Here is a 23,489-nt window from a genome sequence, read left to right on the forward strand (position 1 = left end):
CCCAATAATAACATGCATCTTGAAAATCTTCTGTTTTGTCTTTTTGTAGATCATTATCGTCAATAACTAGAATGTAAAATTGCAATAAAACACAATGACTCAGCCTGCTCAAGCTGCCTCACTGAGGCTACCATGACAAAGCTCCAGATTTTGAGATACACAGTACATTCATTCAAGTAGATCTATAGATAACCATAAATATTTATAAGGTTATTAAAAAGAAAAAGAAGAAAATTTTCTGTTTGTTCCCTAACTTCAGTGAAAAGAGTATTTGGGAATTGGTAACTAACAAACAACTTAAACAGACTAAACAGAAATTCATTAACAGTGTCTATAGACATCAATGTCCAAATGCTTAAAAATAATTGATTGACAAGTACACAGTGAAAAATAAGATGCAAATAATGCATAGAACTGAAAAGTTTATGTGTCTCAACTTTAGCATGAGCTGGGACATTATAATGAACATATATTTTGATTTATCTGTAGTTATGTATTGTGGACACACAGTGCTTTGCTGGTTTATTCATACATAAAATATTTTCTTAAAAACATGATGGAATATTTAATATTAATCAACCACATTGTAACATTACTCTCTCTCTCTCTCTCTCTCTCTCTCTCTCTCTCTCTCTCTCTCTCTCTCTCTCTCTCTCTCTCTCACACACACACACACACACACACACACACACACACACACACATGTGCTATCATCATCTAGCTTTATATACAGATTCTATCAGCATGAATGAAGGTGATTTATATTTATGTCATCTATTTATGTGGAGGTATACACACAAAGGATGCTGCGTAGCATAAAAAACAAGTATTTTCTCCAACTGTTTTTTAATATATATATATATTTGCCTAATAGAGATCTGGAAAAGTTTCATCAGAATTGCATTATCCTTCTCTAGTTCCATGTAGCAAATATTTTGTGGTCAAAAGAGCCTATTCAAATATGTTTGAGATACTAGATTATGGTGGTATTTTATTTGTACTGAATGTGATTTTAATTGTATGTTAATAAATAAAGTTGCCTGGGGGTCAGAGCTATTAGAGCCATAGCAAGAGCGTGGCGGTGGTGGCGCATGCCTTTAATCCCAGCACTTGGTAGGTGGAGCTAGGTAAGTCTCTGTGTGTTCAGGAATACAGCCAGCATTGGAGACATATGCCTTTAAGACCTGGAGGGCTGTACTTACAGGCAGTGACGAAGCAGTCACATGTTTGGGTTTACAACCAATGAGAAGGCAGAACAGAAAGACTCTCTAAAGACAAGCACACAGGAAGTAGGTTTCTTTCGGAGAGGTAGGACCACCGCAGGAGGAAGGGTAAGATTTTAGCTCTCAGCTCTGACCTCTTGGCTTTCTCTTTTACATTGGTTCTGTGTTTCTTATTTAATAAGACATAAAAGAGTCTATTCAAATGTGTTTGATATACTAGATTTCACAATATGTTCTTTCTTGATATACAGTAAAGGCTGATATAAGTAAGGCATTAAAACTATTTAAAACCAACAATAATTTTGATAACAAATGACAAAACATTTCATTGAAAACAATTGAAATTAGTGAATACATGTGTACCAGAAGTTTTCCTCAGTCATGAAACTACATGCTATCATAATACAATAAAAGAATGAATTGAGAACAAATATCTTAGATGCTTAACAGCAGAAAATCCAAAAATTAATAACACTGGCTTGGAGGCAAAATTTTATTATGTCACAGTAAATAAGAAAATGAAGCATTACAAAATGCTGTTACTTAGTAAAGTACTTGAGCATGCAGAATGTAAATATAATTGAGTATATTATCATTTAAGTTCTTAATTAGGTTCTGTTTATCATATTACATAAATTGTATTTATATACTCTCTTGTTATCATAATTTAAAGGGAGTTTACATGATCTTTAAAGGTCTGCCTTGGTTATATTATACCTTACATATGATCTATAATAGTCATATTATGGCATCATATGTTTATAAAAGTATGTGTTTTGACACAGATTATGTTTTAATTCATTTTATTTAGAAAACATGGAAAATACATTATACAATATTTTCCTAAGTATTATTGCTTCACTGTGTAGAAATATCCAGAACTACAGAAGGCTTAGGAGAAATATATGGTCCCACATTACCTTAGCAAAGATATAGTCTATTGTGATGTATGTGATCAGCTTCAGAAAGGAAACATTGCCAAGTACCAATTGAGAAATCTTTGGAAAGACAGTGGATACATTTCTTTAACCTCATCATACTTTATTGGTTAAAGAGGCATGTTTCTTTCAATTTAAATTGTTCTTGAGAATGAATGTAGATGTAATATAGTTTCAACATATGGTATTTATTAATGCATTTGTACTTTTTATTACATACATATTTCATATTATTTTATAGTTTGTTTTGAAACAGGGTCTTACTATCTAATACAAGCTAGGCTCAATCTTGTGATCTTACTGCACCAGCTTTGGAATGCTAGAATTATATGTGTATACTACCATTTCTGGCAATTCCTTAATTCACTTTTTTATTTTATTCTTCATTGAAGGGGCTATTACATTAATTAAATTATACAAATTTAATATTTAAATCACTCATGTTAGAAGCAAGTATCTGGTCATAATATTCAGCAAGGTTTCTTTCTGTAGGTTTAGAGTATGATATATTCTTTGCAAGCTTGTCCAAGTATTTGACCCCTCACTTGGCCTGAGAAAAGAACCAGATAGAAGATAAAGGGAGAGACTTCCATAATGACATGGGCTTGATATTGAATAATAATTTATCTCTGTGACATGATTATTGGATCTCTTATAACTTCTCTGAATTACCCTTTTCTATTATATTTGCAATTCTTCATATCATAATTTATTACTTCTAGATTATCATATATGAAATCAGCACACACTGGGGATTTTAATGCAGCACACATCCATTATCTTACAGATCTGATGGGTCAGCAATCTGTGGTGGTTTAGCTGAGTCCTCTGCAAGACTATAGTCAAGGGTCAGTTAGCATGGCATTTTCATTCAAAAGCTTGGCTGGGAAAGGTTCTACCCACTTCCAGCTCATTCAGGTTATTGGCAGAATTCACCATTTTGTTTAATTCATAGCAGTGACTTTTTTCATGGTTAGCAGAGAGAAGAAACTAGGAAGTGAACATAGAGCAAACTGATTCATAAGATGTAATTCTCTATAATGTAATGGGATCACAGATTCACTCCTCTGCTCTTTTCTAATGATCAAAAGCAATTCATAGTTCTTGCAACAATAAGCAAGATTTGACAGTGAAAAGGGAGATTGACACATAAGGTCCCAAAGAAACTCAGGACAGGGGGCTAACTGTGGTGCTTATTAGCATGCTAAAGTATTTGGCCCTTAGACTCACTCTACAGCCCAGTTCAATGTACTGGTCACATTTAGTTTGCTACTTTCTCTCCCTGTGCCTTGGACTCTTTCAAATGCCTCTGGCTGTTCTCTCCCTCATATCCAAAATAAAATCCTTCTTCTCAACAATAGTTATGATTGGCTATGCCCTCATTTTTCATTTACAGCAGGCTCCAGATCTTTTTACCACAATGAGGTGGTGTAGAGGAGGATTTGGGAATGATTGTCTTGTCTGTAGTTTTTCCCTTACTGTGAAGATAGAAGATAGCAGAACTCTTTGAGCTTCTAGGTGTATAACACTCAATTTAAAATACTAAATATCTTATCTCTTTCTCTCAAGGATCATTGTGAAAGGTCTGGGAAGCTCGAATTCTCAGTTTCTTATTTGAACAAAGAATCTTCACATGAATATGAGGAAGGCAATTAGATGAGATACAGAACTATTAAGTTGATGAGCATGTCTTATTAGACAAAGGACTCTCGCCCTATGTCTGTCATGAGGTCACTGTTCATATAGGGTGTGTGATCAACCTGTATGTTAACACAGTACTAATTCTCCTCTGGCTTTTGGAAGTCTGACAACTTGGCCTCTACTTTTACCAGTTTATGAGGCTACAGGACCCAAGGGGAGATCCCCAGAATATTCTCTACCATGATATAATTTTACCTAGGAAATGATTCTGCATAAAGTTTGTAACTCAGAGAAGTTGGACTCTATTCTTCCTCAGGCTCCACTGGAGGCTGTTACTTGATAGAATAGGGTCTACATTTCCATTTATAAGAGCAGTCCTTATGAGGGCCTGAACAGCTATAAGAACACAAAGGTATCTATACAGTTTCCTAGACTCTGCTCTGACAAGAGCTGACTGTTTACTTCTAGTTTGAAGATATAGCCACATTTGAATGAATCTGAGCCCAAATGACAGAACCCTGGCTTCAAATGTTGGTCTTAGAGCAAATAACATGCTTGAGAAAGCAGTTTTTTTTTCTCTGCATAAAAACTTGTCTGGGCATCTGAACATGCAAGTATAGCCTGCATCTGCTATAAATTTTGTCTTGTTTGCCACCTATTTGTTTGTTAGAGAAAGTGAATGTTTGTGATCTTTCCCTCCTTCAGATCAACAGATCAGAATTCCTGTTGAATCAAACAAACATCTACACAGTCAAGATTTGTAAATTGTGATTTATCTTACGATAGAATATAGAATAATTTACCGCTCATACTATGCTGTGTATAGATACATATTCTGTGAGTGGTTTCCATGAACAGATGTAAAGAATTTCACAAACATGAGTTCTAAGAAAAACAAATGAATTGTGTGTAAGCAAATTAATATTTCAAGTAAAAACCTCATACTAAAAGATACAATGTTATAATAATTTTGCTTCCAGGCCTTGGCCAAAAATAGACGCAAGACCTCAGATTCTGTCTGAAATGAAGTTTTTAGGATATAAAATCCAATAACATAAAGAGGTCTACTAAATTAGTTTAATAAGGGTAGTCTAAAGAGAATGATTGTGAAGCACTTCCAACTGAACAGAGATATATGGCAATGCATTTAAATTTGCTGAAGAAAAATCACTTGTGCAAAGGAGATTCTGACTCAAATGACAAGGAGAAGGAAGCTGTAAGCACACAGCACCACTTATGTTATTAATCTGAATGACAGGGAGAAAGAAAAAAGGATAACAATAGATGCTGACACTGCAGAGTGTGAGCTATGAATTAATTTGCTCTGACAATGACACCTTTGGAAGGACACTTGCTGGCCACACACCATATCACTTTGCCCAGAATATAAAATCAAATATAACAGAATAATTTCTTAGCCTTTGAAAATGCAGAGTGATTTTAGAGAATATTTCTTTCTTTATTATGCTTGGTATTTTATGTCACACTGTTGTTAAGAACACTGTACTTCCCAATTTCTTATTTTTTACTCTTTCATATTTAAAACAATTAGTTATACTGACCTCAGCAAAGCAATTTCATCTGAAGAGAACCGCCCCTAAAATCAATAGCTGAAGCAGATTTTTGTTTTTAAGACATTGCCTAAGGGTAAATGGGATTTCTGTATTTTAAAAACAGAATTTATGTAGTAAATAAATATAATGACTCTTGGAATTTATATAGTAGCAATAAAATTCAAATGTATAATAACTTGGGAGCACAGATTGGCTATACATCCTCCCCACTGAAAAATGAATTTAGGGTGTGTGGGTTGGTACAAACCACCTTGTGCCCTTTTATTTCTAGCAGAAAAATTGAAGCAAATGTCATTTTAGGCCTTTATATAGGTATAAATTTGAATAGGAGAATTTCCCACCCTGATTATCTACACACTGCAAAAGACCTCAGAGTTACTGTCTCTAGGATAATGGAAAATATCCCTTCTATTACCTATTGTTCTTTCTCTACATAATAATCTAACAATTATATTTGTATTACTTTTATTTATTTGTATGCTTGGTTACACTGCTGTGACAAGGTTTCTGGAGGACAGCTCATGGGAGTTAGTTATCTCCTTCACCATGGAGTAAATATAACTTAAGTCATCTTGTTTAGTGACAGATATCTTTACCCATCTAGCCAGCCCTTGAACTTCTGTTTCTGATCCTCCTTTCCCACCATCCTAAATTTGAGTAATTGCATGACCAAGCTCAGTTTATGTGGTTTTTAAGGCTAGAATCTTAGTGCTGGGTGTCAGGGCTCTGGGTACACTTTGTAAAGACAATGTGCTGTGGTGGTATTGTGTTCACCAAAATATTGTGTACTCTAATAAATTTATCTGGGGTCAGAGAACAGACAGCCACTAGATACAAAGGCTAGAAAATGGTGGCACTCACACCTTTAATCCTAGCATTCCAGAGATAGAAATCCCTCTGGATCTCTGTGAGTTCAAGGCCACTTTGGAAATAGCCAAGCAAGGTGACACACGCCTTTAATCCCAGAAAGCCAGCCTTTAATCCCAGGGAGTGGTGGTAGAAAACAGAAAGATATATAAGGCGTGAGGACCAGAAACTAGAGGCATTTGGCTGGTTAAGATTTTGTCTGGTTAAGCATTCAGGCTTTTGAGCAGCAATTCAGCTGAGATCCATTCCGGATGAGGACTCAGAGGCCTCCAGTCTGAGGAGACAAGACCAGATGAGGATCCGGCGAGGTGATAGCTGTGGTTTGTTCTGTCTCTCTGATCTACCAGCATGGACCCCAATAACTTGCCTCGGGTTTGATTTTATTAATAAGAACTTTTAAGATTCCTGCTACAATGTACACATAACTACGTAGTTATCACTCTACCCATATGTTAATGAACCTGCTTAGAAGCATCTATACTGTATGGCTGGTAGTGGAAAGAGAGTAAACAGACAGAGACAGGGGACAGGAAGCCACTGTGGATGTATGGGGTCCTCTGGGTCAACAGTCTTGGGAGAACTGCTAATGAGTCATGAAGGATGGTCCAAATTTAATTTTAATGATTCCTCAGAAGCCTGTGTCTCCTGGAAGGTGCTTGTACTCTTTTATAACAAAAATATTTTTTATTATACAATGGCTAACATCAACATCAAGGTGACTTGAATTGGGTCAAGCCTCAAAGGAGTCAAGAGATTTCATCTGTCCCAGAACCCCACCTCCTAAAGAAAAATAATATTGACTTAAAGCAAAATTTGCCAACCACATGACTTTAATCTTACTGAATTTTTGTCTCCTTTGTCTTGGAGTTAACAAATAGGGAGAAGAGAAAAAGAAATTATAGAGTCTTTGTAGTTACATTTACCTGGTCCTGTCTGGCCCACAGTCAGGACAGATCTCTCTAACCCACCAGTCCTGCAGCTGCTCACACCCCAACAAGTAAACACACAGAGACTTATATTACTTATAAACTGTATGGCCGTGGCAGGCTTCTTGTTATGTAGTTCTTTTTATCTTAATTTAACCCATTTCTATTCATCTGTAAGTTGTCACATGGCTTGTGGCTTACCGGTATCTTAACATCTTCTCATGGCAGTGACTCGCAGAGTCTCTCTGCCTCAGTCTTCCACTTTCCAGAATTCTCCTCTCTCCTTGTCCTACCTATACTTCCTCCTGGCTACTGGCCAATCAGTGTTTTATTTATTAACCAATCAGAGCAACACATTTAACATACAGTTGGGCGCCATTTGTAGTTAGCATTTACCTGGTCCTGCCTGGCCCAAAGTCAGAAGAAATCTCTCTCACCCGCCAGTCCCACAGCTGCTCACACCCAACTAAGTAAACACACAGAGACTTATATTACTTATAAACTGTATGGCCATGGTAGGCTTCTTGCTATCTAGTTCATCTATCTTAAATTAACCCATTTCTATTAATCTATAAGTTGCCATATGGCTCATGGCTTACTGGTACCTTCCATCTTGCTTGTCGTGACGGCAGCTGGCAGTGTCTCTCTGACTCAGCCTTCCACTTTCCAGAATTCTCCTCTCTCCTTGTCCCACCTATACTTCCTGCCTGGCTACTGGCCAATCAGTGTTTTATTTACTAACCAATCAGAGCAACACATTTAACATACAGAACATCCTACAGCAAGTCTTATACAAAATTTGGTCAATTATCTTAAAAAAAAAAAAACATTTTTCACTGAGACTTTCTTCCAAATCAGTTTATAAAATATATTTAAGTGACTTGGTGTATAAACCTGCCCTTTGTGTAATATAAATGTGAGTATTACTCTTTACAGGTGAAGAGTTCAGTACCTAGCAGTGATATATTCTTTTTATATTTTCTTTAAAAAATAAATTCTTTAAGAATTTTACACAATATGCATTATTATGTAATAATATGTATTAATACCCCCACAATTCCTCTAAGGTCCTCCACACCCCATTTCCTACCCACTCTATCTTATGTCCTTTTTGTTTGTTTGTTTTATCAAGTTTAAACATTTTTACATCATAAATAACTAGGATATTCTTCAAAATTTGCTCATGCATTTATTTTCCATACATTGTACTAGTATTTTAAACACTTAAACATGATATTATTGAAATAATATGTAGTATATCTTAAAATAAATGTGATGCAATTAAACATAAATATGAAAGCAGAGAAAAATGATAACCCTGGGAACATATCAGAACAAAGCTAATAAAATAAGCCTCATTATCTATAACATGCAGATTATTAAAATCTTTTTTGCCTGGCAATATGGCTTTGAGGGTTAAATAAGTTATTGTAGCCAGTGTATCATTTGATACAAAGAATGTGTTCAGTAAATTGTGATTATTATTTTAATTAATAATCTTGAGATCAAGTACTGGAATTCCCTTTGCCTTCAGATCCAGGAATTACATCTTGGTCTGTGTGCTTGTTGAAATCCACTTTCATCCTCTTTAGGAGTTCCCCTGACTATGCAAAAAGTGCCTCTAGCATCTATTTAAGAACTATAATGCTCTAACTAAAGTAGAGAGGGTTTAAAGCAGAAAATATAGCTTCTGCCTGACAATTTTTCCCTTCGTTTGTAGAGAATATTATCAGAATATTAAGTTATTGGGCCAATGCCCACTTAAAAATTTGGAGGGGATATTCAAATATTGTTTTGAAATCTCCAAAACATGTATTATTTCTGTTGTAAGGTTTGTTCCTTTATGTGTACCTTAGAATCTTTTGTCTCTTCTAGAGAAATCTCACTTAATTGTTGATGATTTTGCTATTGTTTAGGTTTCAGCATTCATTATCTTATTATTTAAAGTACAACTCTTTTGTCTTACATAAAAACCTAATCTACAATAATAGAATTTGTATTCAACTAAAATATAGTACATTCCTGTATAAACATACATGTTTTGTTGCATTTGTATGGCATATTACATAAATTGGTGGATTATTTATTCAAGTATAGGTCCTTACCACTAATGTTGATAATCTGAGTTTGATTCTTTGGTTCCCACAGTGAAAAGAGAATTGAATCACTAAAATTATCTTTAACTTCACACATGAGTTATGTCATATAGATGTAACTAGAGTTTTCCTGCCTTGCACACAGTCAGGACAATTCTCTGTCATCCGCCAGTCCCAACAGCCGCTCAGACCCAACCAAGTAGATACAGAGACTTATATTGTTTACAAACTGTATGGCTGTGCCAGGCTTCTTGCTAACTGTTCTTATAGCTTAAATTAATCTATTTCCATATATCTATACCTTGCCATGTGGCTTGTGGCTTAGCAGCATCTTCACATGCTGTTTGTCATGGCGGTGGCTGGCAGTAACTCTTTCTGCCTTCCTGTTCTTTCTTTTCTCCTCTCTATTAGTCCCGCCTATACTTCCTGCCTGGCCACTGGCCAATCAATGTTTTATTTATTGACCAATCAGAGTAATTTGACATACAGACCATCCCACAGCATATAGACATGTGCTCACAGACACAGAGTAAATCAGTTAGTTGTTTGTGAAAGAAAATAAATTTGTAGAGAGATCAATTGCATAAATAAGTTAAATTTGATATGATAAAAAGAAAGTTACCATATAGGCAATTCAATGCAGTTCTTATAGTGCATACATCACCAATGGCAGAAAATGTGATAGAAAATTTTGAGTAACTAATTAATAACTGAAGCCAAATGGTATTTTAAAACTCTTAATTATAATATGTATATATACTATTTTATAGCATTATTTAGTTATCTAGAGAAAACTGGATGCATATTAGAATAAAATGTGAATGCACTATTAAGAAAATAATCCTTGAAATCTAGGCGTAAGATCAGTAATGATGTGAATTAGAAAACAAGGATATTAAGTATAAGTTTGTGATTTATATGAAAACAGTATACAAAATATAACAGGTAATATATGGTACCTAAAGTGCAAAAGAAGGTTTTGCCATAGTTTTGAGGACAAATTTAGGTATTAGAATGCTCTGAAGTGATTGGAAGAAAACCTATGTCTGGTACTGTAAAATAGGTCAACAAACTCTGGTGAGTGATATCAAAGGCTCTAAGTGGGAAATGAACACCTTTTTAAAAACCAAATTGACACAGAATCAGAATGCAAGTTAAAATACTTATGTTTATGACCATCATTGTATGTTACTCTCAGTCTTAGACAGCGAATCTTTTTTTCAGTGAACAATGGTGAATGCTCAAGGTGCCAAGAATAAGTGATGCATGAAATAAGACACATATACTATGCCCTCTAAGACTCAGGTAATAATTTGAAAGAGGGTCAAGAAATAATGTAGGTGACAGAAGATAAAAGGATTACATAATGCCACCTTCACAACCGCTGCTATCACAAACTTCAGCGATTGTTGCTGCCTCCACTGGGTCAGCTTAAGAATGAACCTATCAATAATCTGTCAAGGATGATGCAGGAGTTCAAGGGAACATAGGCCTTACTAATGAACTATTTGCTTTCAATAGATTCAGGGAGAGGCAGAGTAATTGTCTTCAATTATGCAACCACTGCTAAGTTTCCCAGGGTACGGGATTCTACAGTAGTAACCCAAATAGCCTTAGCTGAACTGAATGGATCAGAAAAAAAAAAAAAAAAAAAAAAAAAAAAAAAAAAAAAAAAAAAAAAAAAAAACAAACTAAATTATAAATCTGGGAAAAGGACTAGTAGAGAGAAGGGAAGGTGATTGGGATGATGAGAAAATAAAAGTTGTTAGGAGTGTGGAATAATAGTCTGAATACATTATATGTATACATATATATATATATATGAATGAAGTTGTCACATAGCAAATGTAATCAAAAAATAAAATATTCTAGATTTATTTAATATTATAATTATTTGAAAAAGTAGTATGAAAGTTTTAGGAACCAATTTCTCTTTATTATTCAGTTCTTATAAGAAACTCGGAGAATATTAGATGTTTTGAAAATGTTAATTTTATGGATAAATATGCAGTAAAGTAATGGTTCTTAACAAAGGAACCACTGCACATATTTTAACTTTTAAGGAAAACAACAGAATATAGGATACCTTTTCCTATTCTACTTATATATTTTACATCCATACACAGAGATGGGCAAGTATCTGTATATATATAATCATAAACTATATACATATTCATAAACATACATAAGTATATATACATATTCATAAACTAAACATATATATGGAGAGGGTATGTGAAAGAGAAGTCAGAGACAATTAAAAATGTTACATTTGATTTTTTGCCACTTTTGCTGAGAATTTCCTACATGTATATCATGAGCATGACACAGCCATTATCAGTTAGGCTCACTCTGTGGCATGCTCATGGGACACCTGTGAATTGTCAACAGCTTCTCAGTTATGGTTGGAATTTCATGATCTACTTCTTTCATTCTAGGACTTTGCCTGGCTTGATATTTTACAGATATTGCATGTGCAGTCACAGCACCTATGAGTTCATGATGATAACAGCTATGCCATGTCTAGCAAATAAGTTTTGCTGCAAACAGCTACTATATCTGGCTTAAACTCTTTCCAACTTCAGTTCTGCAATGATGCCAGAGCATTAGATTGAGGGATGTGCTATAAATATCATATTATTGCTAGGCAATCCACAATCTCCTATTTTCTGCACGTGGATCATTTGTAGTGCTCTGTATTGATTGTCATCTCTGGCAAAAAGATTTTCTGATGAGAGATGAGAGAGCCATCAATCAAGAAGCTTAAAGATAAAAATTAAAGAGATGTTTTATTACTGTGCTCATTAAGCAGAATATCAGTATTGGGTATATGTTTTATGGATAAATTTCAAAATTATTTTCAGTGAATTAACATACATTGATATACAAATTACCTTTGTCCAAAGGATGATACACTAATTTCTTGGGTTTTTTTTGTTTTGTTTTGTTTTTTGTTTGTTAGTTTGTTTGTTTTGTTTTTTTGTTTTTTTTTTTTTTTGTTTTTTGAGACAGGGTTTCTCTGCGTAGCTTGCGCCTTTCCCGGAGCTCACTTGGTAGCCCAGGCTGGCCTCGAACTCACAGAGATCCGCCTGGCTCTGCCTCCCGAGTGCTGGGATTAAAGGCATGCGCCACCACCGCCCGGCTGATACACTAATTTCTATTACTTTATGTAATACATAAATGCATTATCTCAAGTCTAACAACAGATAGTCTCAAAGATTACTTGAAAATATTACCAAATTGAAAAGAAATAAAGTGAATGACTGTTGCTCCTTTTAACTACGTGGAGTGGCCAAAATAATTTCTCCAATAAATGACATATTAGTAAATGATTTAATATTCACGTGAGAAATTAAACATAAATTTCAAACAAGTACAACAAAGGAACACTTAATTTGCTTTGATTTCTTAATACTCATGAAGAACAAATGAATAGCTCACTTTCTAAGAGCCTGTATATTCCCTTCAGAGGAACTCAGTTCAGCTGCCAGTACACATGGAGGGAAGTTTGCAATCAGCACTAACTCCAGCTCTGGGATTCTGAAACTCTCTGTGACCTCCATGGGAAGTTGCACTCAACATGCACAAATATATACACACACATGTATGTACATAATTTAAAAGAAAATACATTTTTTAAGAATAGATGAACAACTTGAAAACATCACATAACAGTTATAAAGAACCATTTCATAAAAACAAATAAGTAAATTTTTCAAAGTATGTTACATTCATTTGTCCTAAAAGATATTCAAACTCCTTACCAACACTATAAGAACTGGAGAATCACCCTCATGTAATTGACAAATGCATACAGCAAAGGTGATTAGAGGACAGAGGACAGTTTGACTTGAATCAATGTTTTGAAGTATCAGTTTTTTGCTTAGTTCATTTGAGGTTTGTACTTCTCAAAGGATATTCGCTTGACATTGATGACATATGCTGCAGCATGACCACAACACCCAAATATTTTAAAGCAAACTAAGTTCCTTTAAACAGCAATTGTAGACAAAGAATGCAATGTTATAAAATATTGCAAATTAATAAAATAAATTTCAGAGGGATGATGTAAATAGATTTCTAAAGTGCCCTTTTAGACTCATAAGATGAATAAGAACAGGATTGTACTGTCCCATGCAGATTTGAATCATGTTTTCCTTGTTTCTTTTTTGAAATACAGTTACCATGAGCAAACTATATAGCACATATTCGAGTGCATAACAGAAGCTTTTTGTTTGTTTGTTTGTTTTGGTTTGTTTTTCAACACAGGGCTTCTCTGTGTAGACCTGACGGTCCTAGAATTAACTCTGTAGATCAGGCTGGCTTCAAACTCAGAGAAGTCTTCTGCCTCTGCCTCCCAAGTGCTGGGATTAAAGGTGTACACCACCACTGGCTGGCTAACAGTTTTGAAACACATATCCACATTGTAAAAATACAACATCACCAAGTAATAAAGCACGTGTTGCTTACACAAATGGTGTTGTTATTATCCTGTGCCCCCTCTCTGGTGATGAGTTCACATCCCCAGAGACCTTGAAGTACTCAGCTTGTCCTTAAATATAACTGTTATGCCTCCTTGTCATTCTCCAGAACATGTTCATTGTATAATTGTAGACCTTTAGACTGACACCTCAGGTTGTCTGCTTCCCTCTCCTAATGATAATCATCTTTCTACTATGTTCCCGTGAGCTGATGGCTCTATTCTAAAATGTGATCATGCAGGCTTTATCATCTTGTGTCTCACAGATTTCATTTAAGACAGTATTCCCCATCTCTATCCAAATTATCACAAATATCAGGTTTTCCTTAGTTAGGGTGAATACTATTTAACTATACATACTTATCATATGCCACTTTTCCATTTAAAGACACAAAAATACTTTCTTGAAACTTTACCTAAAATCTTATGAGAACCCTCAAATCTTGATTTAAAGACTCATAGAAAAACATTTTTGCTTTTTGGTTTTGGTCTTGTTTGTTGTTTGTTTTGGTTTGAGTTATTTTTTTTTCATTGCTTTGTGAAACATTTAGCTGAAGCTGAGTCAGACCCATGGTCCACATACCTCAACCTCCCAAATGCTGGGGTTTTAGGCATCGACTGAGACAACCACACAGAAAAATAGCACTCATTTTTAAATTAGTCTTGAGCAAGGAATATGGCTCAGCAGGAAAGTTTGATGACCAGAGGTGAAGCTTCAGAACACATGGTAGAAAGAGATAACACGTTTCCAAAGATTGTCCTTCTAACTTCTACACAGGCATAATGGTACTTATGTACATGTGTATACACACACGTAATCATACATGCACACACACACACACACACACACACACACACACACACTCCCATTCACACACCATTTTTTAATTAAAATTATTTCTTGTAAAACAGGCAAGATTACATCAAGAACCTACAAATATACTTTCTGGTAGATTTCTTTTTATCATATTTCTGCAGTGTTACACAAACATGGACATAAAGACCTTTTCTTACTCTTTTATTGTGTTTTAGTAATTATTGTTCTTTTATTTACATATTCTTCTGTTAATTTGTGATATATTAGAATATGTAGTTGTGATTTCCTTTATTTTGATGCTAACATCAATATGAAATTATAATCTAATTTAGGTATGTGCCTATTTATAAATAGAAGTGTAGTTAAACCTCTTACAATGAAAATGTTAAAATAATGTTTTTTTTTTTACACTCATACTAACAGGATGATTCTTTTGACATTAATAAGAACTATGAAGTTTAAGACCACGCCTTGTATCAAAGCTATTCACTTTCAAAAGATGGTTTAGTTTTCAATATTTTTGTCTTTCCTTAATTTTTTTTAGTAGAGTATCGAGTTTATTGCCAACAGATAAACACTCGGATGAAATTAGCCATCCCCATTTAAGTGTAGACTGCAGCAAGACGAGCAATGAAAATGACTCTCCTGCACTGTCTCCCAGACTGAATAAATATACATTGTACCAACCCAACAAAATTCCCCTGAAAATGAAGAGGGGAACTTCTGCTCTCTTGGTATCAGGAAGGTGGATTCTTAGCAGACAAAATTGGCTGGACTTTATATTATTAGAAACAGGGCCCCCTAGGGAAACAAATAACTTCGTAAGATGTTCTTAAGCTACTTCTCAAGAAACCTAGATAGGATTCTTGGGTAACATAATGTTTGATTAACCTATTTTTCACCTGTACCTTACATTTGAAAAAAATGGCATAACTTCAAGTAATATATCAATTAATTTGATTTAGAGAATATATAGATAATTTATTAATTTTATCTAAAACCAAATAAAAGATACAGTTAGATTATTGACAAATTGTCCACATAAAATTTCTATAACAATGTCTAAAATATTTTTAAATCCACGACTACATGAAGAGTGAAGGAAAAAGAATTATTAAGATAAGCAGTTTTCAAAATTGCATCATAAATCTAAAAAATTTAAAAGCATTAATCTCTCAATAATTTCTAAAATGTGTCAAGCTTAGTAAGTCTTTGTAATTAATTTTTTTTCAAAATTCAATAAAGATGTAAATGTAATGTTTAATATGTGTTTTAATGTAATGATGAGACTAAATTACTATAAATTACATAGCAGAATGAATCATAGAGTATTTCATTGTCTTGCCAGCTTTTTTTTGAAACAATATTTTTTTTGCAATGATGCTATACAATGGTGAATATCATACTTAATGGTGATAGATCATAGAACAGAAATTACTGAGAAAGTTTAAGGATCCTATTCTACATTTCACTATAGAATAAATGTCAGTATCCTAGTAAATTGTTTGAGTGATTTTTTTAATTAATTTTGAACCCATAAAGTTAATAAAGCAGTTTTTAATTTTGTGATGCCTTTTCTTGGTTGTCTTCTTTACTACATCTTGAATTAACTAATACCCCAAAATGGATGGCACATCTGTGAGGGATATTTGCTTGAAGTAGGAAGAGCCACTTCTAATCTAGATCATTGAGGTAGGAAGTCATGTCTTTAATCCAGATCTTACGAGCTGGTCAAAGACATGCCTTTAACTCCCAGCCATTTGAGCTGGTAAAACCTATGACTAATCTGGACCACACCTTTAGCTGGAAGTCTGTGTGTGTGTGTGTGTGTGTGTTTATATGTATGTATATTACCACACTCATATATACATACATACATAATACATATGTATGTATGTATGTATATATACATACATACACATACATATATGTATATGTGTATATATAGTATGGATATGTATGTATACACATATATGTATGTATATATGTGAGTGTGATAATATAATACATGTAAACACACATATATACATATATATAGTATGTATATATATATGTGTGTGTGTGTATATATACATGTGTGTGTACATATATACATATATAGATAGTATGGACATGGAAGAAGAAAGCATTTAGTCTTTGCCTGTTAACAAGTCCATTCCTTCACTGGCATTAGCTCTCTACTTGTTTGGGATTCCAGTGTATACTGTGGACCACCTGAGACATCCAACTTCTTGAACTGAGCAAGTACTGGGTTCTTGTTCCTTCCATTCACAGTTGGCCATTATTGAATCAGCTGATCTCAGTCACTAAGTCATTCTAATAAGTGCCCTTTCTACATGTATACGTTTCTGTAAGTTCTGTTACTCTAGAGAACCCTGACTAATACAAATACTAAACTTTCAGAGTACTAAAATTTATTTTTTTATGTATCTGCATGTAGTAAAATAGTAGACATAGTGGGCACCCATTATAAATTAGCCTGGGTGTTTGAATTCACAGCTGCTGTTTCATTTGAATTCATATAGCTTTATATTTGTTTTCATTAAAACAAATTTTTGCATATTTTTCTTAGTAAATTAACATAAAGCATATTATTTGTATCTTTTATTTTCAAAATATTTTTGTGATAAAATTTGGAAGGGGCTAGCTCATGATTTGATAAAATGTGATTCATACAATACAAAATTAAGCATGTTGGACAAAGGATGAATCATATGTACATAGATATGTGCACATTCAGTCATACCACACACACAAACAAAACTTCAATACATGGATTTCACTCAAAGTATACTTCAGTTAGTATGCAAAAATACTTCAAAATATTCTCTGTTGAAAATAATTTGTCAGAAAGACTAATTTCTAAACTTTCAATTTGAATAGTTTTGAGTCCAATTATTTATAACTGATTGTTGATGTTAACAAATATCAGAGTTAATGATTCCTTGAGACACTTTTTAAGCCCTTCAAGCACATCAGAAATCCAATTATATCTAAGTTGTTCATAGAATGTTACCTTTCAAAGTCTTCTTTGATACAAAATGGGATCTGCCATTGGAAGTCATTTTAATGAATGACTTTCCACCTAGAAAAATATGCTCACAACACTCATTAATGTCAACAGAAGAAATCAAACCTTGACATTTTACATATGAGCAGCATTTATCTATTGAAGTAAGTGTGTAGACTCTTGATAACATTTCAGCTGAATTTTTTCTAGCCACCAATTAATAAAACTTATAAGGTACTTTAATAAATGAAAATCATTAAGATGCATATAACAGGCAACTATATAATAATATAAGACCCATTTACCTTACAAAATATCAAAGTTTTGCTTTGTTCTTAAAACTTAAAAAAGTAAGGGTAATATAACACTTGAATTATATTTTAAATTAAATATATTTCTCCTTTATTTATAATCATGAGAGATTTTATTAATTAAGCTTATTCAACTTAAGCATTGATAGAATCATTCACCTGTAAACGCATTCTGCCTTTTCCACTCTCCTCTTTCTCCCTCTCACTCCTTCATCTGTCTTTGCTTCCCACAAGTCCTTTTTTTGTCCAGCAATAGGCTCAGGTCAGGAGGAATTGCTTCAGGCTGTACTTGACAATAGCCCCTAGACATAAAGAATTGATTAATCCCAGCCTGACCTTTCAGCCCCACCTGCAGAAACAGTATTTCCAATCACCTTGCTCCTACTCAAGCTGCATGCCCACAAAAAGCTTAACTTCCTGGTACCAACCATGTACACGCATGGCCTCCAGCCCCTCTCACTGCACTCAAGCTTCATTACATGGAAAGCTCAGGGCCCCTCCCTCTTCTAATAAACCAATCACAACCTGATAACATGGTCTGACTGCTTTTCTGCCTCATTTTACTTACATTTTTCCAACGTCTACTTTTTAAAATTTTTTTCTTTGCCTGTAGTTACTATCTTGTGAATCATTTAGTTAAGTTACAGTCACGCGCATGTCCTTTAAATTGGGACTATCAATTGAAATCTGGTGGGTTACCAGTGAATGTATAACTTAAGACATTATGCCCACCTATTTCTGAATCTATCCTTAAGACATAGTTCAGTAGTGAAGGGTAGGGCACCCTAAAACCCTCTTCTGTTGGGGGCACAGATGTCCTTGGTTCACAGAGAAGCACTAAGAAAACCAGAAATTTTAATCACACAGGGTTGTATCCTTAATGGAGGAGATACAAATCTAATACCCGAATTCTATCCAGAAAGCTAAGAGTGGATGTTCTTAGTGAATTGGTCACCTTTTTGCTATCGGTAGTGACAGATCTCAACCTAACTCCCCAAAATGATTATTCCAGATTCTTCCCTTCATAGACCATTAGCTATCTTCAGGGAAGATGTCACATGTACTTTATATCCTAATGACCTCTATGCTATCCATCAGAGACCACACTAGATTCTAGGCCTTTTAACTGTAGATCCCACCCTCATGGTCACATGTACTTTGCAAAGGAGTTCCTATGTAGTCACACCTTCAGCTTTATTGTGCACCTAGAATTGGACTGATTAGACGGATTGCTGCCTGGAAACCTTTTCCCAAATTGTACTGTTTTAAATATGCTGACAATTAACTACTGTTCATTAGAGTCCCCAAAGGGAATCTGCACTGGTTTTCATTCTTATTTCTTCACACAATTGGCTTCTCTGTATGATACCTGCAGGGATGCCCTCACTCTTCTTACCTTCTCTGGCTGTTAATTTGTGTGTCCTCATGCAAACTCAATGTGGCAGCCACAGTTGCTGAGCATTTTTGTTTTGACCCCCTTGAATTAGCATATTAACCTGGTTGGCCTCCCAGTAGGGGCAAAAAAACAAACAAACAAACAAACAAACAAAAAAAAAAAACTACAGACAATAGTCCCGCTTGCCAAGAACCGATAGTCAGTCTTTCCCCAGGAAGGGTTAGGGTACCATGAACCCTTCTTGCGTCCACCACGGAATGCTGGCAGCCCCGGTTTGTATAGGCCTGGTGCAGACAGCCACAGCTGTCCTGAGTCCGTGATTGTAAGGGCTGTGTCACTGATAGGGTCCAGCGGCGCGGATCAGAGACTTCGCCTCTGCCAGTTAAAGGATGAAAGGGCAGGGAAAGCGTGAAGTGCCACAGGCAGCAGCAGAGAAATCTCAAGCATAGAAGAGAGAATCAGCAGCTGAACAAAGGGGTTATACCATTGAGGAAACACACACACACATGCAGCAGACACACAGGAAAAATCCCTCTGCTGGGCAGAGGGGACATTCGGTAAGCCCGTTGCCCAGTCTTTTCTTGAGGCTGGATGTTTGAAAGCCTCTGATGAGTTTCCTTTTTCTACTTAAGGGTTGTTCAGTTTGAAGACAGATAGGATGCGGAAGGGTCCAGAACTCCTGTGTGACATGTCCTGATCCTACTTTGAACTCACTGAGCAGGTCCTTCAGCATGTACCTGTTGGTGAGAGATAAAAGCTTCCAGGCTATCATTTCAAGTCGGAGGTTGAGGAAGAATCTGGCCACTCAGAAATTTGTCACCTTTATTACCTAGCCATGGCCCCTCTCCCTATCTGTCTCCATACCAGGGACTCTGTCTAACTCCTGGTCTCTCACCATGACTAGAAGTAATAAAAAGGAAAAATCAGACGCCATCTTGAGAGATGCTTCCCCCTCCCCTCCTCCAAAGGTATTTGCTGACCAGCAGTTTTAGAAGTGACCGGAGGTTGAACTTATAAGGCTGAGACAATAAATCTATGCATTCTAGACTTGGCAAAATCAAGATGTGGGTAGTAATGGGTTTAACTGACCAGAAGTTGACCTCAGAGCAGAGTAGGACTGGAACAATAAATCTGAATGTATATATCCTGGGTTCAACAAAAGCAGGACACAGGGAGTAAAAATTTATGACTTTGTAGATACCCTGAATCCTGTTAGCCATCAGTAACCTCATGCTTTTAGTTCATCCAGTAACTTCAAAGAACTACCTCACCCTTAGCCCCCTCATCCAATCCCAAGCTGCATGTAAACCTTTCCTATATAAACCCCTTCAAGTGAGTACTCGGGTGCCATCCTCCTCCACCAGATGTGTTGGGATGTTGGATGCACTGACCAAGTCCCAGGCTTGCTTGTTTTGTTATTTAAAAGCCTCTGTGCTTGAATAGGATATTGGCTCTCTGACGGTCTTGCTTGGGGGTATTGTGGTCTGAGCATAACAGTAACATATTAAAAACTTCTCCCTATCATCTGGCTTTTACAGCCTTTCTTCCTCCTCTTCTGGGATGTTCTCTAAATCTAAGAGAACCTGGGAAAACTGTTCTATTTAGGGTTACTAGGTCTCAACCACAAAATGGTAGTCTGGTCTCATCTCAAGCTGGACTCAGATCGGGCAAACAGAAGCATTGCTGGAGGATAGACAAACGTCTAAAACCAACGTCCTCAGAAACTTGTGAAATAGGTTTCTGTTTGTCTAATTTCCTTATCTCCCTCTACCTCCAACAAATAGGGCATCTAGTTCCAAATTAGAACATACATGTAACATATCAAAGCCCCAGTGCCAGCCTTCTGGTTCTTCCAGACTATAAAACTCTTGAACCTCTACTCTAACTTCTGGGCACTTCTAGGTCACACACCTCCCTCCCACAGCTCCTCAACTCTCTTTTAACCAGCAAGGGGCTCCCTGATTCCGTTTAGCTCTGCCTCCAGAGAGATACCCTTGACAGCTTTGAACTTCCTAAAGGGCTTCCCCTCCTTTTTGCAATTTTCTCTATTCTACTTATTGTGATAGGCAGCCATGGCAGCCGTGAACTCCCACAAATAAACGTTTCCATCCTGTGGAGCAAGGTTCCAGTCTATTCTGAGGCTAACGGGATGGTTATCACGTAGTACTCACGCTTCTACTGCCCTAGTGGGTTCATCTCGGCTTCCATATTTGTATTGTGGTTGATGCTGTTAACAGCCATGAAGGCAGTTGGTTTTCAAAATAGATTGTATATTATGATTTCATAGTATCACATATATGTTCTTCTGAGAGTTAAAAAATAAAACTTTAAAAACATATTTAAAATGTCCAATTGTACATTATTTATCCAATTAATTATCACAATATCTAAGTCAATCATTTATCTCATGGTAAGCTTGAACTAGAAAAATTTCTAACTTCTAAATTAAAATTGATTAATATTAAAAGGTATATGCATATAAAAGATTTTATAAATTATTTTTATTTTGAATAGAGCCATGTGAATTTAGTAAACTATTCCAATGCACAAAAATCCGCAATTACGTATTTTATATAGCTACTACTATGCATCAAATATTAATAATCAATAAACCTCACAGTAACTAGTTTTAGAATTAATATGTGGATTAATTTTATATTATTATTTGTTTATTCCACTTTTTGACAGTAGAAAACACTTGCATTCTTCTTAGGAAAATATTTTGTATTATATTCTCAGAATTATTATTTAGAAACTAGAGGAAATCTATTATTTTCAAAAATTTCATTTTACAGTTTACAAATTAAATATGATATACAAATTATACCTAAAAGTGAACTTTATTTGTGATTTTGTAAAACCAAAGTATAATCACACATCATGAAGACAAGTGCGTTTTTGGTTTTGAGCCTGGCCACAGTGGCACAAGCCTTTAATCCCAGCACTCAGGAGGCAGAGCCAGGCAGATCTCTGTGAGTTTGAAGCCAACCTGGTCCACAGAGCGAGATCCAGGAAAGGCACCAAAGCTACAAGGAGAAACCCTGTCTCAAAAAACCAAAAAAAAAAAAAAAAAAAAAAAAAAAAGCAAAAAGAAAAGTGTGTTTTTAGCTTTTTAGCTCCTGCTCAGTTTTAACTCTTCAATGTTCTCACTTTTCATATCGATGAAATAAGGCAGCTCTAAAAGCTTTGCTAACACAATTGCCCCTCTTGTGTTTCTCAATAAATGATGCCATCCTTTTTATGACTACCAGTGAATTCCTGTTCTAGATGCCAAGGCCATTTTTTTTTTTCACCTGATTCAGGCTGTTGGCTGTGACTTGAAACATCTGAACATACATTCAAAAAGGACATAAAGCTTCTGTACAGTGATACTAATATCCCTTAATTCATTCCCTCTGGCTTGCATAGAGAACTGATTATTTCTCAACTCAGACTCCTCTATTTCCTTATTCTCATAATGAGCTAGCTTGAACTGTTTGCCATTGAGAACCCTAAGAGCATAAGAGTTTTAAATATTTTTAGATTTATTTATTTATTTTATTTTATGTGTGTTATGCCCAGATCACTCCCAGAGAGACCCCCAAAACCAGGGATGTCCAGAATGCACAACAAGATTTATTGCAGGTGCACAGTACAAGCCTCCTCAATCACTCGTCACAGCAAGGCAGGGAGGAGTTCCTCTTTTTTTGTGAGGCTAGCTTTTTAGAAGCAAAAGCCACAAGTCCCTCTAGGTTGTGGGGGAGTTAGTATGGGTACAGTTCTAATTGGCACAATCTCCCCAGGCCTCTGTGTTATCTTATTTTTAGTTTTGTCCATTTGCTTTGTCAGACCTTTTACAGCCCATCTCTGGAGTTGAGACATGCTATCTCCGGGGTTGGGACATCTCGTGGTTAATCACTCACCACCAGATGGCCTGACTTTGTACTTTGACCGTCTCTGGCATTTGGGGCATTCTATGGTTAATTAGTTGCTACCAGATGGCTCTTCAAACATCCTGACTTTGTAGTTTTGAGTTCCTCGGGCTGGCGCTGTCATTTCTGGGGACTTGAAACTAGCCTGGTTCTATCTATATTGAGATATCTTTGTCTAAGCCCCCTTTTTTTGAGAGAATAGAATAAGGGTCTCACAATGTGTATGAGTGCCTTGCCTGCATGTATGTATGTGCACAATCTCATGAATGCCTGGTGCCTAGGAAGATCAGAAGGTGTCA

The 23,489-nt window shown here is 35.5% G+C and overlaps 1 long non-coding RNA gene across 1 annotated transcript in view; it reads right to left on the bottom strand.

Moving 5' to 3' along the window:
- LOC119088490 overlaps positions 1–23,489 on the bottom strand; it is a 94,298-nt gene that overhangs the window by 65,290 nt on the left and 5,519 nt on the right. Inside the window, exon 2 of the long non-coding RNA XR_005092116.1 lies at positions 18,043–18,185. This is a non-coding gene — a long non-coding RNA (uncharacterized LOC119088490). The remainder of the gene's footprint in view (positions 1–18,042; positions 18,186–23,489) is intronic.

The sequence above is a fragment of the Peromyscus leucopus genome, chromosome 9, assembly GCF_004664715.2.
Source record: "Peromyscus leucopus breed LL Stock chromosome 9, UCI_PerLeu_2.1, whole genome shotgun sequence".
Taxonomy (NCBI): Eukaryota; Metazoa; Chordata; class Mammalia; order Rodentia; family Cricetidae; genus Peromyscus; species Peromyscus leucopus.